The sequence below is a fragment of the Pelodiscus sinensis genome, chromosome 17, assembly GCF_049634645.1.
Source record: "Pelodiscus sinensis isolate JC-2024 chromosome 17, ASM4963464v1, whole genome shotgun sequence".
Classification (NCBI taxonomy): domain Eukaryota; kingdom Metazoa; phylum Chordata; order Testudines; family Trionychidae; genus Pelodiscus; species Pelodiscus sinensis.
Window position 1 is genome coordinate 15957019 of NC_134727.1, and position 14867 is coordinate 15971885.

The 14867-nt window shown below is 45.4% G+C and overlaps 1 protein-coding gene across 3 annotated transcripts in view; it reads right to left on the reverse strand.

Annotated features, from left to right (window-relative positions):
- HTR4 (5-hydroxytryptamine receptor 4) overlaps positions 1-14867 on the reverse strand; it is a 306886-nt gene that overhangs the window by 250611 nt on the left and 41408 nt on the right. For 2 of the 3 annotated variants that reach the window (XM_025178986.2, XM_006138098.4), the window contains exon 2: positions 8018-8117. The exons of the other annotated variant lie outside the window; for it this stretch is intronic. The gene's annotated coding sequence lies outside the window, so the exon portion shown is untranslated. The remainder of the gene's footprint in view (positions 1-8017; positions 8118-14867) is intronic. 3 annotated transcript variants of the gene reach the window in all.

A 14867-nucleotide genomic window follows, 5' to 3' on the forward strand; every position in this document is an offset into this window, starting at 1 on the left:
GGGGGGATATGATAGAGGTCTATAAAAACATGAGTGGGGTGGAGAGGGTGCATACAGAAAAGTTCTTCATTAGTTCCCATAACAGAAAGACTAGAGGACACCAAAGGAAAGGAATGGGTAGTAGGCTTCAAACGAATAACAGAAATTTCTTCTTCACAAAGCAAATTGTCAACCTGTGGAACTCCTTGCAGCAGGAGGATGTGAAGGCTAGAACTAGAACAGAGTTTAAAGAGAAGTGAGATCAATTCATGGAGGTTGGGTCCATGGAGGGGTATTAGCCAGGGGGTAGGAGTGGTGTCCCTGCCCGAAGTTTGTGGAAGGCTGGAGAGGGATGGCACGAGACAAATGGCTTGGTCACTGTCTTTGGTCCATCCCCTCCAGGGTCCCTAGGGTTGGCTGCTGTCGGCAGACAGGCTACTGGGCTAGATGGACCTTTGGCCATTCTAAGCTCAGGGTCAGGGGTCTCAGTGGCCCACCTTGATTTTCATGCAAACCTGCTCCTGGGTGGCCAGGCTGGCAGCTCTCCTGCCCTAGATGGCCGCTTTCCTGTGCCTAGTGAGGAGGTCGTGGACGAGGTCCACGATGTCTGCACTGGACCAGGCGGGTGCCCGCCTCTTGCGGTCCTGGGCAGGCTCCCGGGAGCCGCCAGCCTGGTCCCGGGAAGAGGAGGAGGGCTGGGGGGCATCGGGTGGCTGGCTCGAGCCGTGCCAGGTGCAGGGTCTGCTGGCTGGGTGCTGGCAGGCTTGCACCTGGCACGGGCACCGTAGCCAGCCCGTGCCCCTTTAAGGGCTCCGGGGCCGGGAGGGGAGCAATAGAGTTTCCCTGGTGTTGGCCAGAGTGGCCACCAGGGAAAGCTGGGGAGGGCTAGCCTCCCACTAGTTCGAATTAAGGGGCTACACAGCCCTTAATTCAAACTAGTAAGTTCGAACTAGGCTTAGTCCTCGTAGAATGAGGTTTACCTAGTTCGAACTAAGCGCTCCGCTAGTTCGAATTAAGTTTGAACTAGCGGAGCGCTAGTGTAGTGCCTATCAAAGTTAATTCGAACTAACATTCATTAGTTCGAATTAACTTTGTAGTGTAGACATACCCTCAGTGAAGAAAGAACAGGCTGAGAGCAACTTACAAATGCTGGACAATTTAGAAAAGCTGGTGGATGTGATATAACTGGAGCCAGCTCCAGCATGGGAAAGGCAGGACAAGGGACACACGGAAAGTAGGGAGGTGGAGTGGGTCCTGGAATGGCTTAGTGAATAGGGCATTTGCCTGGGGCATGCAGTGTGATGGGTCCTAGTCTCCCTCTCCTCCAACCCTGAGAGCAGATGGACCATCAACATGGGTGTTGAGAGTGTTGGCTGATGTGACTGCAGAACTGTTGGCCATTATCTTTGAAAACTTGTGGCGAGTACATGGAGCGGAGCCTCAAGGAATCCACTCTGAAGCACTTGGAAGAGAGGAAAGTGCTCAGAAATAGTCAACATGGATTCACCAAGGGCAAGTCGTGCCTCACCAACCTGTCTGCCTTCTATGACAAGGTAACTGACTCTGTGGACATGGGGAAGGTGGTGGACATGATATACCTTGATTTGAGCAAAGCTTTCAATACTGTCTCCCACAACATTCTTGCCAGCAACTTAAGGAAGTATGAATTGGATAAATGGACTGTAAGGTGGATAGAAAGCTGGCTAGATTGTCAAGCTAAACAGGTAGTGATCAACAGTCGAGCTCAATAGGTAGTGGTTGACAGTCAGTTTCAAGCAGAGTGCCCCAAGGATCAGTTCAAGGGCCAGTTTTCTGCAATATCTTTATTAATGACCTAGATGAGGGGATTGGTTGCACCAGCAAGTTCACAAGTGACACTAAGATAGGGGGAGAGGTAGATACACTGGAGGGCAGAGGTAGGATCCACAGCAACCTAGACAAATTGGAGGATTGGGCCAAACGAAATCTGATGAGGTTCAACAAGGACAAGTGCAGAGTCCTGCACTTGGGACGGAAGAATCCCAAGCACTGTTACAGTCTGGAGATCGACTGGCTAAGCAGCAGTTCAGCAGAAAAGGTCCTGGGGATTACAGTGGATGAGAAGCTGGATATGAGTCAACAGTGTGCCCTTGAAGCCATGAAAGCTAATGGCATATTAGGGTATGTCTACACTGCCACCCTAGTTCAAACTAGGGTGGCTAATGTAGGCATTCAAACTTGCAAATGAAGCCCAGGATTTAAATATCCTGGGCTTTATTTGCATGTTTCCGGGCGACGCCATTTTTAAATCTCCCGTAGTTTGAACTACCTGCCCACGGCTACACGTGGCACGGACTAGGTAGTTTGAATTAAAGCTCCTAATTCGAACTCCCGTTACTCCTCCTGCAATGAGATGGGGCCAGATCTCAAAAGCACAATAGAGGATGGGGCCTGTTAATCCTTATTTCCCAGTTGTGCTTTTTTAGTATAGGCTAAAATAAAATACAGGAAGTTGTGATCTTCAAAAGGAAGGATAAGCTTCAGTAAAAATAACCTCTAACATGTAAGCAAATGCACGCAATGTAATACATACACACATTTCTGTGCTTTCACTACTTTGCTTCCGTATCTAGCTTCATATTTTAAATTTACCAAACTTAGGCTGAAAATTCTACAGAGCAGGGGCTATGTCTCCGCCCACCCCCCCAATCACTCTGAAGCATGTTGCAAAGCTATTTATAATCAAAATATTCAGGTTCTGGACCTGCCTTTGAAATCAGCTGCTTTGCCTTGATTTCTCTTGAGGGCGCTATAGTAAGCCACAGCATATACGGTGCCACAGTTAAAGGAGCCAGCTGCACTTCTGCCCCCTTTTAGTCTTTCTGAAGGTATACTCCTCGGCTACATCTAGACTGGCATGATTTTCCGCAAATGCTTTTCCATTAAAAGCATTTGCGGAAAAGAGCATCTAGATTGGCATGGACGCTTTTCCGCAAAAGCACTTTTTGCAGAAAAGCGTCTGTGCCAATCTAGATGCGGTTTTACGCAAGAAAGCCCCGATCGCCATTTTCGCCATCGGGGCTTTTTTGCGCAAAACAGTTTTTAGCTGTCTACACTGGCCCTCTTACGCAAAAACATTTCTGGAAAAGGGCTTTTACCCGAACGGGAACGTCAAAGCATTTGCGCAAGAAGCACTGATTTCAGACAGTAGAACCTCAGTGCTATTGCGCAAAATCAAGCGGCCAGTGTAGACAGCTGGCAAGTTTTTGCGGCCGCTTTTGCGGAAAAACTTGCCAGTCTAGACTCAGCCCTCAGGTGTCGCCTAAGGGTAGAATTTCACCATTCTCAGCTCCAGCATCCTGCTGATCACTCATGGGTACCCTGCAGGTTTAAAGGAGTTCACGTTACAGTGATTCTTCCCTTTGGGAGTCTGCAGCCAGCATCCTGGAATTTAAAGTATTGTTCCTTTTAACAATAAGAAGAAGCTTTAGAGAAAGAGAGTTTAAAACAACAAGCAGGCAACACTCATGTCCATGTTACTTAAAGCCCTGCCATTCCCTGGTGGCATCCTAGATAGGACAAACTCTTTCAGACATCTCAGCAGGTGCCTACATCTTAGTCTGATTCCCCCATATATCTCCAATCTCTTGAGAGAGAGTCCTCAATCCAGCCAGAGGTTCTCTGTTCTTGTGAGTTCATGGGCTTTGGCCTTGCTCATCAAAATCAGCTCTCTTGGCTCCTAGCCTCTCCCCCACCCCGGTTTGGCTTCTGCTCTCAATTAAAGGGACTGCCTGCTGGGGGCGCAGCCTGAAGGACTCCGGCTGCGGCCATTGGTTGCACTCTCCCCCCCCCCCAGGTCTGCTTCCTGCCCCCCTTCCTCCGGGCCTCCCTCTCCTCCCATCCAGCCCTGTGACCCCTGACTCCTCCCCCAGCTCTGCTTCCCGGCCCCCCCTTCCACTCAGCTGGCCCCTGGATAACCCCCCCCCCCCCCCGCCAGCTCTGCTTCCCGCCTCCTTCCTCCAGTCTAGCCCCATGGCCTCCGGACCTCCCCGCCTGCCAGCTCTGCTTCCTGTCCCACCCCCCTCCCAGCCAGTTCTCGCCTCTCCTCTCCCACCCACGATCAAGTGTGTCCAGTTTTTTGGTGGGGTCTACCTGGCAACCCTATGGAGCACCCCCAAAGTAATTCCTAGAGCATGTCTTTTATTAAACATTTGAGCTTGACTTATTATCAGTGACCGACTAGCACTTCTGGTAGGCTGTTCAAGTGGTTACTCTCACCATTACAAATGTATGCCTAATTTCCAGTCTGAATTTAGCTTCAGCTTCCAACCATTAGGTCAGGTTATAGCTATCTCACCAAGACTGAACAGATCATTTTCAAACAAAAATGTAATCTAGTAACCCCTTAACCTTCTGTCCGTTAAGCTAACTAGATTGAGTTCCTGGATTCTATCACTATACATCGGGGTCAGCAACCTATGGCTCGTGACCCAGATATGACTCACTCGGCATCCAGATCTGGCTCTTCTGGAGCCCCAGCTCAGACCCCTCTGGCTCCCCCCACAGCAAGGAGCCAGCACTGGTGCTACAGTCTTACGCTCCCCTGCCCTGCAAGACTGGAACACAAGCGCTGGGGGCAGGGAGGGGAGGTGGGAGGAGAAAGCCCCGAGCCTCCCCGCTAGATCCAGGATGTGGGGAAAAAGTGGAACCAAAAATGGCTCTGTGCATGCTGCCCTTTTTCTTCCCCTGGCATGCGGGGAACAATCTGAAACAAAAATGGCTCCACGCGCTGCCATTTTCCTTCCCTACGTGCTTATGTACTTCCTGGAGGCTTCCCCTGCCACTCCTACTTGGAAGCTTCCTTCCGGCAAATAGAAGCAGCGGGAGGCCATGATATGCACAGTGCCTGCAACACTGCGCAAAAACAAGTAAGTACCCCTTCATGCCCAGACCCTGCACTCCCACCCCCTCACTCACCTCCCTGGCAAGACAGTCTACCCCCCACCCATTCCTGCCCCCAGCCCACTCCTGCTCTTGCCCCTTGGCCAGACACCCTTCCTGCAGCCCACTCCTGCCCCCTGACCCGACATCCTGCCCCCAGCCCACTCCTGCCCTATGGCCAGAGACCCGCCCCCTGACCGGACATCCAATTCCCAGACTGCTCCTGCCACCTACTCTCTGGACAGACACCCTGCCCCCACGTCACTCCTGCCCCCTCCCTTGTTCCTGCTCCCTTCTCCCAGCCAGACACCCTACTCCCAGCCTGCTCCTGCACTTTACCTCTCACCCAGACATTGCACCCTCACCCCCTCCTACATCCCACCTTACTCAAAGATCCTGCACCTCAATCTCTCTCTCATTCATTGGTAGCCCTGTCTCACACACTTAGCCTTTCATTTTTGGCCCCACCCCAGAGCCTAGGTGGGGCCACAAAATCCATTAACCCTGGAACCGCAGAAGAGTAAATCTGGCCTGAGGCCTTGAACCTCAGGCCTTGCTGCCCCTCTCCCCACTGTGGAGCTGGAGCACGAGTGGAATGAGGTGTTTCAGTTTGGGGGCTATATCAGGGAGGATGGGGGAATTTGGAGAGGGGATTTTTTTTTTTTTTTTTTTTTTGCTTCTCACTTGTGTGATCCCCACTGATTTTTCTGTGGGTCAAAGGCCCCCGACCCAAAAAAGGAACCTTACTCCTGCCATAAAGACAATGTTGAAAGCTTTTGTGTTGGACATAATGTTTTACTTTATTTAAAAGTGAAGCCTGGTCAACAAGCCCCAAATTGGGGCCCAGACCCCATCTGGCTGCAGAGTTATAACACATCTGCACCCCCCCACACCTCAATCCTGAGCCCATCGTGCATCTGAACCTCCTGCCTGAGCCCCTCATACTTTCACATCCCCAAACACCTGCACCCCCACATCGCCAGCCCTCTGCCATAAGAATGACAGAAGACAGCCTGAACATGTGCACTAAGCTGGATTTGACCAGTTATGATGTTAACTTCAAAGAACTGTGCAAAAAGATACAGCAGCAGAAGTCTCATTAGAGTCTGTGACTACAATAGTGACAAGGAATCCTGGGGCACCTTATAGACTAGCAGATGTATTGGAGCACAAGCTTTCATGGGCAAAGACCCACTTCTGACGATGCATCTGACAAAGCGGGTCTTTGCCCACAAAAGCTTCTGCTCCAATACGTCTGTTAGTCTATAAGGTGCCACAGGACTCCTTGTCACTTTTGCAGATCCAAACTAACACGGCTACCCCTCTGATACTTGTGACTACGTTTCACTTATGCTATTATTAATCATTATGTCAATTATCAATAATATTAAGAGATATATTTTCAGTCATGCAAATGGGCATTTTTAAATGGCTCTTTGTTGACCACTTGTTCTGAATTTTGATGTAGTTTGGCTCTTTGATTTGAAATGGTTGCCGACCCTAGGTATAAAGCATGTTTTCTATTTTTTAGTGCTAGTTCTTCTCTTAATGCGCTCCGATTCTACTTGCCAGATACACAGAGAAGCATTGGAATTAGAATTCATCCAGAAATTCAATTCTCATGCTAGTGGACTCAGTCATGATGAAGGATGGTTGAGACACTGTACCTTCATTGAATGTTAGGTTGATAAACAGCTCTTTGTGTAGATTCCTATGTTAGGAAGAATACCATCTATTGACTTTGATTCGTATCTGTTTTGTTTTAACCACCCAATCTTCAGATATGTATTGACTCCCAGCTCTACCTTCCTGTTTTTCCCTCTGATTTTCAATACCCTCTGCTCCCTGTCTCCCACCCCCATCATTTTTTCCATTCCTTCCCCCTCCCCCCTATTTATTTTGGGTCTGCACATCCTAAACTCAAAACTCCAGTCATCTGAAGAAGTGGGCTGTGCCCACAAAAGCTCATAATACCATCTACATGTTTTGTTAGTCTATAAAGTGCTACCAGACTATTTGTTGTTTTCTCCAATTTATCAACATCCTTCTTGAATTTTGGACATCAGAAGTGGACACAGTGTTCCAGAAGTGGTTGCATCATTACCAAATGCAGAGGGTAAAATAACTTCTCTCCGGCCACTTGAGATTCCCCTGTTCTAGCCAATAAAGTATCATATTAGCCCTTCTGGCCATGGTGTCATATCGGGAGCTCTTTTTCAGCTATTATCCCCCCTGGCACCAGAATCTTTTCCATAAATAAGTATGGCCCTCATTCACTCTTCCTTGATATATACACTTACATTTTAGCTAAATTAAGACAAATATTGTTTGCTTTTGCTCAGTTTACCAAGCAATCCAGAGCTCACTCTCTCAATTAGTGTGTCATCTGCAAACTTGATCAGTGACGATTTTATGCTATCTTCTCGGTCACTGATAAAAATGTTAAATAGCACAGAGCCAAGAACTGATCCCGGATGGACCTCACTAGGAACACATCCGCTTGATGATAATTCTCCGTTTGCATTTACATTTTGACAACTTATCAGTCAGCCGTTTCACGAGTACTGTTTTCATTTTATATCATACTCTTTTATTTTCAATACAGTGCTGTACGGTTCCAAGTCAAATGACTTACAGAAGTCTATGACATCAGCTCTATTACCTTTATCAACCAAACTTGGAATCTCATTAAAAAAATATAGTTTCCTTTTCCTGAAAAATATTTCCTAAATCAACATGTTTACACAGTAAACATATAGCCAATAACCAGGCCAACATACAGTATTCATGTTATTACAGAGCAGCACCATCAAATATTTGACTAATTAATTAAGGGAAAGAGTCAACCCACCTTTCTCCATTAGTTGGGAAATTCTCACAGCGCCAACAGGAAAACTAAATTTTGCCCCCCACATTCACAATCCCTCCACCCACGGGGCCCAAGACACAAGGTGGCCTCACAGACATTTCCATCTGAAGACTGTTCAGAGGCTTTACTGGTCAGTTTGTCCCAGTCCAGGTGCAGTTGAACAGATATCTCTATCCCCCAGGAACATCGCAATGAACTACATATGCTTGGGGAAAGTTTTAGAAGAAAGATTAAGAGAGCTTGACTGACCCTTTCAGCTGGTCTCTCTTGGTCAATGCTGGGACACATTGGTGGCAGGTTTGGTAGGCACTTTGTAACCACACTATTTCCAAGGCTTCTGGACTCATAACTAGAAACAGGGAAAGAAGAAGATGCTTCATTTGCAAAGCACAAAACATTTAAGTGAATTAGTATCAGGCCAAAAGATCCAGACAGGTTCCTCTGTATACTACAGGGAGTTCTTTAGCTTTCTTCTATAATGAAACTAAAGCCCAACTATATGAGCGTCCTCTTGATCGGTGTTTTCCAAACTTGGGTCACTGGGCCATCAGGGTAAGCTGCTGGCAGGCCTGCGCCACTTTGTTTACTTAATATCTCCATAGCCACACAGTTCCCCTTGGCTAGAAATGGTGAACTGCAGCCAATGGAGGCTCCATGGCTACGGACACGTTAAATATACAAAGCAGCATGGTCCCACCAAAGGCTTACCCTGGCGATCCCGCAACCCAAGTTTGAAAAGCACTGCTGTAGATAGTCCTTAGAAAACAGGCACCTGAACCACACAATAGGATCAAGGACTTCACATACACCGAAACCATTTTGCAAATATGTGTAGCTAGAAGGTAAATTCTGCATCACAGCGGCACGGAAGGAACAGCTGGGAATGCTGTGTAATGATGGTTTTAACTTGACCAATACAGTGTAAAGTCAGCGGCTTGTCTTCCACAGGAACCCCAAGGTGTATTATTATGCTCCTGTTAAATTGCCAGCCAGTATGAGAGCACTCAGTGCAAAAGATGCCAGAAGTCAAAGTCCTTATGCCTTGCTCTATTTAAGTTTATAATTCTCAGTGTGCTGACTGATTCTCACAAGACTCCTATATTGCAAGCACTTCCTGGCCAAATCTGCCTCAGTACACTAAGCATGCACTTTTCAAATTCAACACCCTCTGTAGAAATGGTTACAAACATAATAAATACCCCTGCCACTTTTACAGGCTCTCGTTTAAATGTTACTCCACAAAGTGAGGTAGTAAGCATGTACTTGGTATCATTATGGACAGTAATATTGATAAGCAGACTTTCATGAGCCATCTATGTCTTTAAGCCTCTGCTGTTAATTACAACTGAGTTACAATCTTGTGGCCAACAGTTACATTTTGTAGGGTTTTGCCACGTAACAATTATATGGAGGGCTCTTAAACTAGGCTCTTTGAGGATGATTACTTAGCTAATTACAATGAAGCAAATCAGCAGCAATTGAATGAAATCAGTGAAATTATAGTGCTGCAAAACCAGAATGAGAAGAGAATCAGGCACACTGACTCCTGCCCTACCCTCTGTGAACTGTCATAGGAATTCAAAAGAGCTAAAGAGGTAAAGAAACTTCTTAGCTCATGTACAAGGTGCCCTTGGGGCACGTGACCAGGATTCATCACCAAATTTGGTCCACTGTGGGTTCATTATCTTCCCCGGCCTGAGCTGAGTACTGATGAGGAGAGCTCTCTTCACTAGCCCAGTGTGAGACACATGCACAGAATGCAAGTCCTTTCCTCTCACGCCCTGATAGTCCGGGGAATGGGATGAAAAGCAAGCCACATCCAGGAACACAAGGCTGCTGCTCCCCCTTCACCCTCAAACTCTGCCCTTGATATGTACCTGGTCTGCATAGGATTACTAAAATGTTTGCTGATCCCTATGTGCAGTATGAGTGATGTGTGCCAGTTAGATAAGCCTAAAGTGCTAATGTCTATAGTGATACTGAAGAATGGAATTCTGAAACAAAGATAGAGCCCCATGATTCTCTGTATGTACCACATGACTCAGAATGCTTCTCAGGATTATTGGTAATTTCAAAGCAAGTGGTGTCGAAGATCAGGGAACAGAATGCAAATCTGGATCATGCTGAGGGGAGTTCTCACTTGACCTCTTTATAGTTTCAAGGAATCCAAAGGAATTGGATTGGATCAAAATTCTACAGAATTTCAAAGGAGTTGGATTGGGCTGCAATAGATAATGGGAGATTTCAGTCTTAATCTCTCAAATTAAATATGTCAGATTCAAATAAGACCATGGTTTTCAAACTGGGGTATGTGAGCCCTTGGCAGGGGATACATGAGAAAAATGCTGTAATAGTAGACAATGCAATTTATTTAGTACAGAGGCTTTCAAGCTATGGAGCATGGCACCAAGGGGGAGAGGCAAGTGGCTCCACTCAACTGAGTTACAATTTCTGGTTGTGCCCCTAACCTAACCCAGGCAGGTGAGATGGCCCACTGAAGTGAATTGGGAGTGAAGGTGGCACTCCCTCTGAGCTGCCTGGCATTGCCACTGCCCCAGAAAGTTCCTGTGAGCCCTCCTGGGCACCCACACTGTGAAAATTTCTGGAGCTGTTGCTACAAAGAAAGCAGAAACCTAGGGAAGAGGCAAGTGACCCAGCGTGCCCCCTTCACATCGCTTCTGCCTCTCTCAGTAAACTCTATGGGTATGTCTAGACTGCATCCCTCTGTCAGCAGAGAGATGCAGATTAGGCAGGTCTCCCTTATGCCTCCTGCAAGGAGGTTTATAGGCTTTCTTTCTCGACAGATCTCCCTCTAGACTGGCGCTTTTTGCCGACAAAGTGCTGAGTCGGCATAACCCGGTGGCCATTTTTATGCAAATTAGGCATGGGATATTTAAATCCCTGCCTCATTTGCAATGTCGACCTGCCTAATCTGCAACTCTCTGCCGACAGAGGGATGCAGTCTAGACATACCCTATTACTTGGAAAGGGGTACACAGCCTAAAACCTTTGAAAGCTACTGATGTCACAGATGACGATCCTCCAGGAGAAGCTCCAGGAGATGCACTAGCTCCCATCACTACGCCTAATGTTCAGAATTCCGTGTCTTCCCTGGTGTTGGCTTTCTGGCCTATGTGTAACATAAGCTTATAGGTATGACAAAAGACTGATGTGTGAGAAATATATAAGATGTGTGCGCCCAGAACACCATTACAGTCACTTTAGGGGAAAGACAGATAAATGCGGTCTCAGTAAAATGGCTTCCAAAGCCAAACAGCCCTCCCTGTAACTTTAAACTGATAATTTGTCATTTTAGCTTTTTCCTCACCCTATACACTCTGCGTGGGAAAAGTCCTCAGGATGAGATTTGTCATTTTATTCTGCTGGATCCAAAGAACTTACGCATATCTGGAATAGTTATACATCATCTCTGCTCTCTGAACACTGCATTGTTAAAGCTGTTTATACTGGGAAAACATTTCTAATCCCCAAATGGAATATGTATTTATAGGCACGTGTGCAGACACACACGCAATTTGTTTAAAATACCCTTCCCCTGAAAAAAATCTCCTCGCTAGCTCCAGCACAGCATTTCCTCAGTGGTATCCTACCCCGCTTTTGAGAAGCTCTTCCAATGAAAAAATCCATCACCCTTGTAACATTAAAATATAACTATTATCTGGTTAAAATATGAGCATTGTTGCAACCACTGTTATACGTTTGCAACAAATCTTGTACAAAATGTGGTATGTAAGAGGTCTATGGAAAGGTTGTGAGTGGCTCATCTTACCTGACAATGGACCATGGGAAATGCCCATCTACATTGAATGGACTGTCCTACACATGCTGTCTGGCGTATAGGTAATGATTTCTTGCTCTGGCTAAGCAAAATTATGCATGGACATGTGATTCCAAACCCCATCTTTTACCCTAACATTTCCACTAGCTGCGCTGAGATCTTTGTTTGAAACAATGGGTTTTCATCCACATAGCAGAAGCTATAAAAGGCCCTAGAGTTACCTCCATTTTGCTTCTTTTCTGCTCACATTTCTAGACCTGTGTTTCTTAAACTGTGTTCCATGGCACACCGGAGTGCCGTGAGGCATTCAGAGGTGTGCCACGGAGAACAGAATTTTTTTTTTTTTGCTCAGTAATTTCCCCCGACCCTTCCCCCCCCAACTTCCCCCCCCCCCCAACAAAAAATCATTGGTGTTCCTCAAAAAAATTATTTGTTGTTCCTCAGTCTTAAAAAGTTTAAGAAACACTGCTCTAGACTATGGACTTATACTAATGGGAGCATGCTAATGAAGGAACTGAGGTCCTTTCAATGATTTGAAGTGGTCAGAGACTTGACTTAAGCCAATAGTTTATTCTATCACTCCTATAAGCCTGAATCAAGAATTTTGCACGTATTGTATACATTTGATTCCTTTAACCAATTAGATTTTAGATACTAAAGGATTGGCAACAGCATGATTTTTGGATAAGATCTGAGTTATATATTGGTTTGAGTTTTTTAGATGTCTTAGAAGCTGTTCAGGAGTTAGATTTTTTATAGCCAATAGCTATATTTTATATCTGCTGTGAAGTGTTCCCTGTAAGCTGTGTGCTTGTGAGTCTGCTCAGAAGAAATTCAAATGCCACCCAGTTGATTAGAAGAGTGTCCACAGCTAGGTTTTATGTTTCTATTGGTGATGCACATGCACATGCCTCCGTGCACATGAAAAATTATGTCGCATGTGTATATAAAAAAATCTGCATATGCATTAAAAAGATTAGAGGGAACATTACTGCTGTGGTTTGTATTACTGAGACATTAGTATTAGCTATTTTTGAAAAAAATATTTATTTTGTAAATAATCTTTAAGCATTTCCTGGAGATTAACAGTCCCATAAATAACTACACTGACTTTGTAAAAAAATGAATTTAAGAAAAAAAAAAGTTAGGTCACATATTTGGCCTCAGTAATCTTGACAGTTAATAAATAATAAAAGATGCGGTCAAATTTTCCAGATTCTGTTTTTAACAAAGGGGGGGGGGGGGGGGGGACGACAATGGTTTTTTGTCCAAAATATTTGAAAAAAAAATCTTGGTTTTAAACCAGTAGAAAGTGACCATACTAATACTTTGCACTTAGATCTCACTGTACATCTTTCCAAACATTAAACTTATCAAACATTAAGGGATTTAGCCAGTTGGCTGCCCTAAGAAGTGGGTCAGAATTATCATGTCTTTTTTACATATTGTGACTCAGATTCTCTGAGACTCTTCACTGCGGGAGACTTCAGTGGGAACGAGAGCCACCCAGGTTGCCTATTTCCCAGTCATGTCATTTCTTCAGAAGAGCAGTTTTCCACATAACTAAGTGATGATGCCTTCTCCAGTCATAGTTGCAAGCCTAGAGCCAAATCTGAAATGAATAGCAAATGTCAGGAAAAAGCCCTAACTATAGATATAGTAAATTGCATCCTATGCAATGTATCTGACTTTACCAGCTTTATATTTCTGCGATGGTCGGATCTCTTGGAACCGTGCTACCAGATATAAGTGGATTCTAATTTTGAACTTCCTTTGGAAGAGATAGTTAGGGATTCTTTCACTAACCCTAAGTATTCTCTAATTAGCTTGACATTCCAGCAGAACAGGTGCATTTGCTCCCTCTTAAACTACTGGCGGCCTTCAACCCAGCTTTGCTCCACCTGTAGCTAATTGTTTGAGGCTGACACTCAGGCACTATGCAGTAGGCAAAAGGAAGTCTGGGATGAAATGCTGGAAAGAGTTAATCAAGTGTATGTACTCCGGACAGAGATCAACCACAAGCTTCTGGGGAGCATATTTGTTTTACATGAGGGACACACTAGGCCCTAGGGAAGGCTAGCAGAGCCAGAATCACACTGAGAGCTACTGATCTGCTGCTCTTCCTAGGGATAAGTAGGGTTGTTCGAATTTTTAAGAGGAAATAATTGGGGTTGCTGACTGTATACTGTGAGCAACAGTTGCAGATAATGAATGTTGTGTTCACCACCCAAAATTCTCCCCCCCCTTCCCTCCATGATAGTTGTTTTTTCTGAAGACACCATTCTATTACTGTCCTCCAGCTTACTAGAACAGCTGCAAAGACTCACAAACTGGAGTTTTCACCCTATGGAACCAAAAATTCCAGTGCAGGAGGCACTTCTTGGGGGAGGCAGGTTTTTAAATCTTTGTGTAGACTGAATAATATTGTAGTAAAAACTAAGTGTGCTTCTTCCCCTCCATTGCTTAAGCTAGAAACAGCACGTATCATTTAGCTGATTGCGCATGTCTTAGAAGCTGCTAAACTTTCTGCCAGGGAACTGAGTAAACTTGCAGTGACCAATCACGTTGCGACACGCTGACCAGAAGGAATGTGAACTATGTAAAAGTTTCAGCTCAGGCGATGCTCAAGGTCGACCCTGCTTTAAGCACTGAGCTCCTCTGCCGAACTTGTTTGCAAACAATAAAATAGAGTTGGACCCAGCCTGAAAGTGTGACTCTTCTTGAGGCAAATTGAACTAGCCTCCAGGGGACGAAACTAGCAATTTATGCAACAATATCCTCCCGTATGAGGTCAGTGGAACTCCCCAAGGAATAAGGTATTACTGAGTGGAAAAGAGAAACTGGTCTAATGTAAGCTCTGTGTCTATCAGGTTTTTTGCTTCTTTCTTCTTCCTTCGGTCTTGTCTTTTCCATTGTTGAAAAGCTACCTCACTGAAAGCAATAGATCAGATGTTCAACTTTCCACTAGCCTAACAATGAATTATGTTATGGCCTAGAGGATGAGGTTTGGAAAGAGATTTGTTTCAGCCCAATTAGTTCAAGACACCTGTCTGTTGTGCAGAAGGACCGTTTTGGCTCTTGGAGCTGATTGACAATTGTTTTGCTTTTCTCTAGCTAAATGATGTCCCAGCTACATCTGAAACATTGCTTCAGATAAAAGCCCAAATGACAAGCAGTTGCCTTTCTGCCTGCTTTTCATAACAGCTAATCAGCCATTTGAGATTTAGCATGGGGAGGGACAGCGCCATAACTAGGAATTTTTGCGCCCTGGTCAAAATATTAATTACGTGCCCCCTCTGT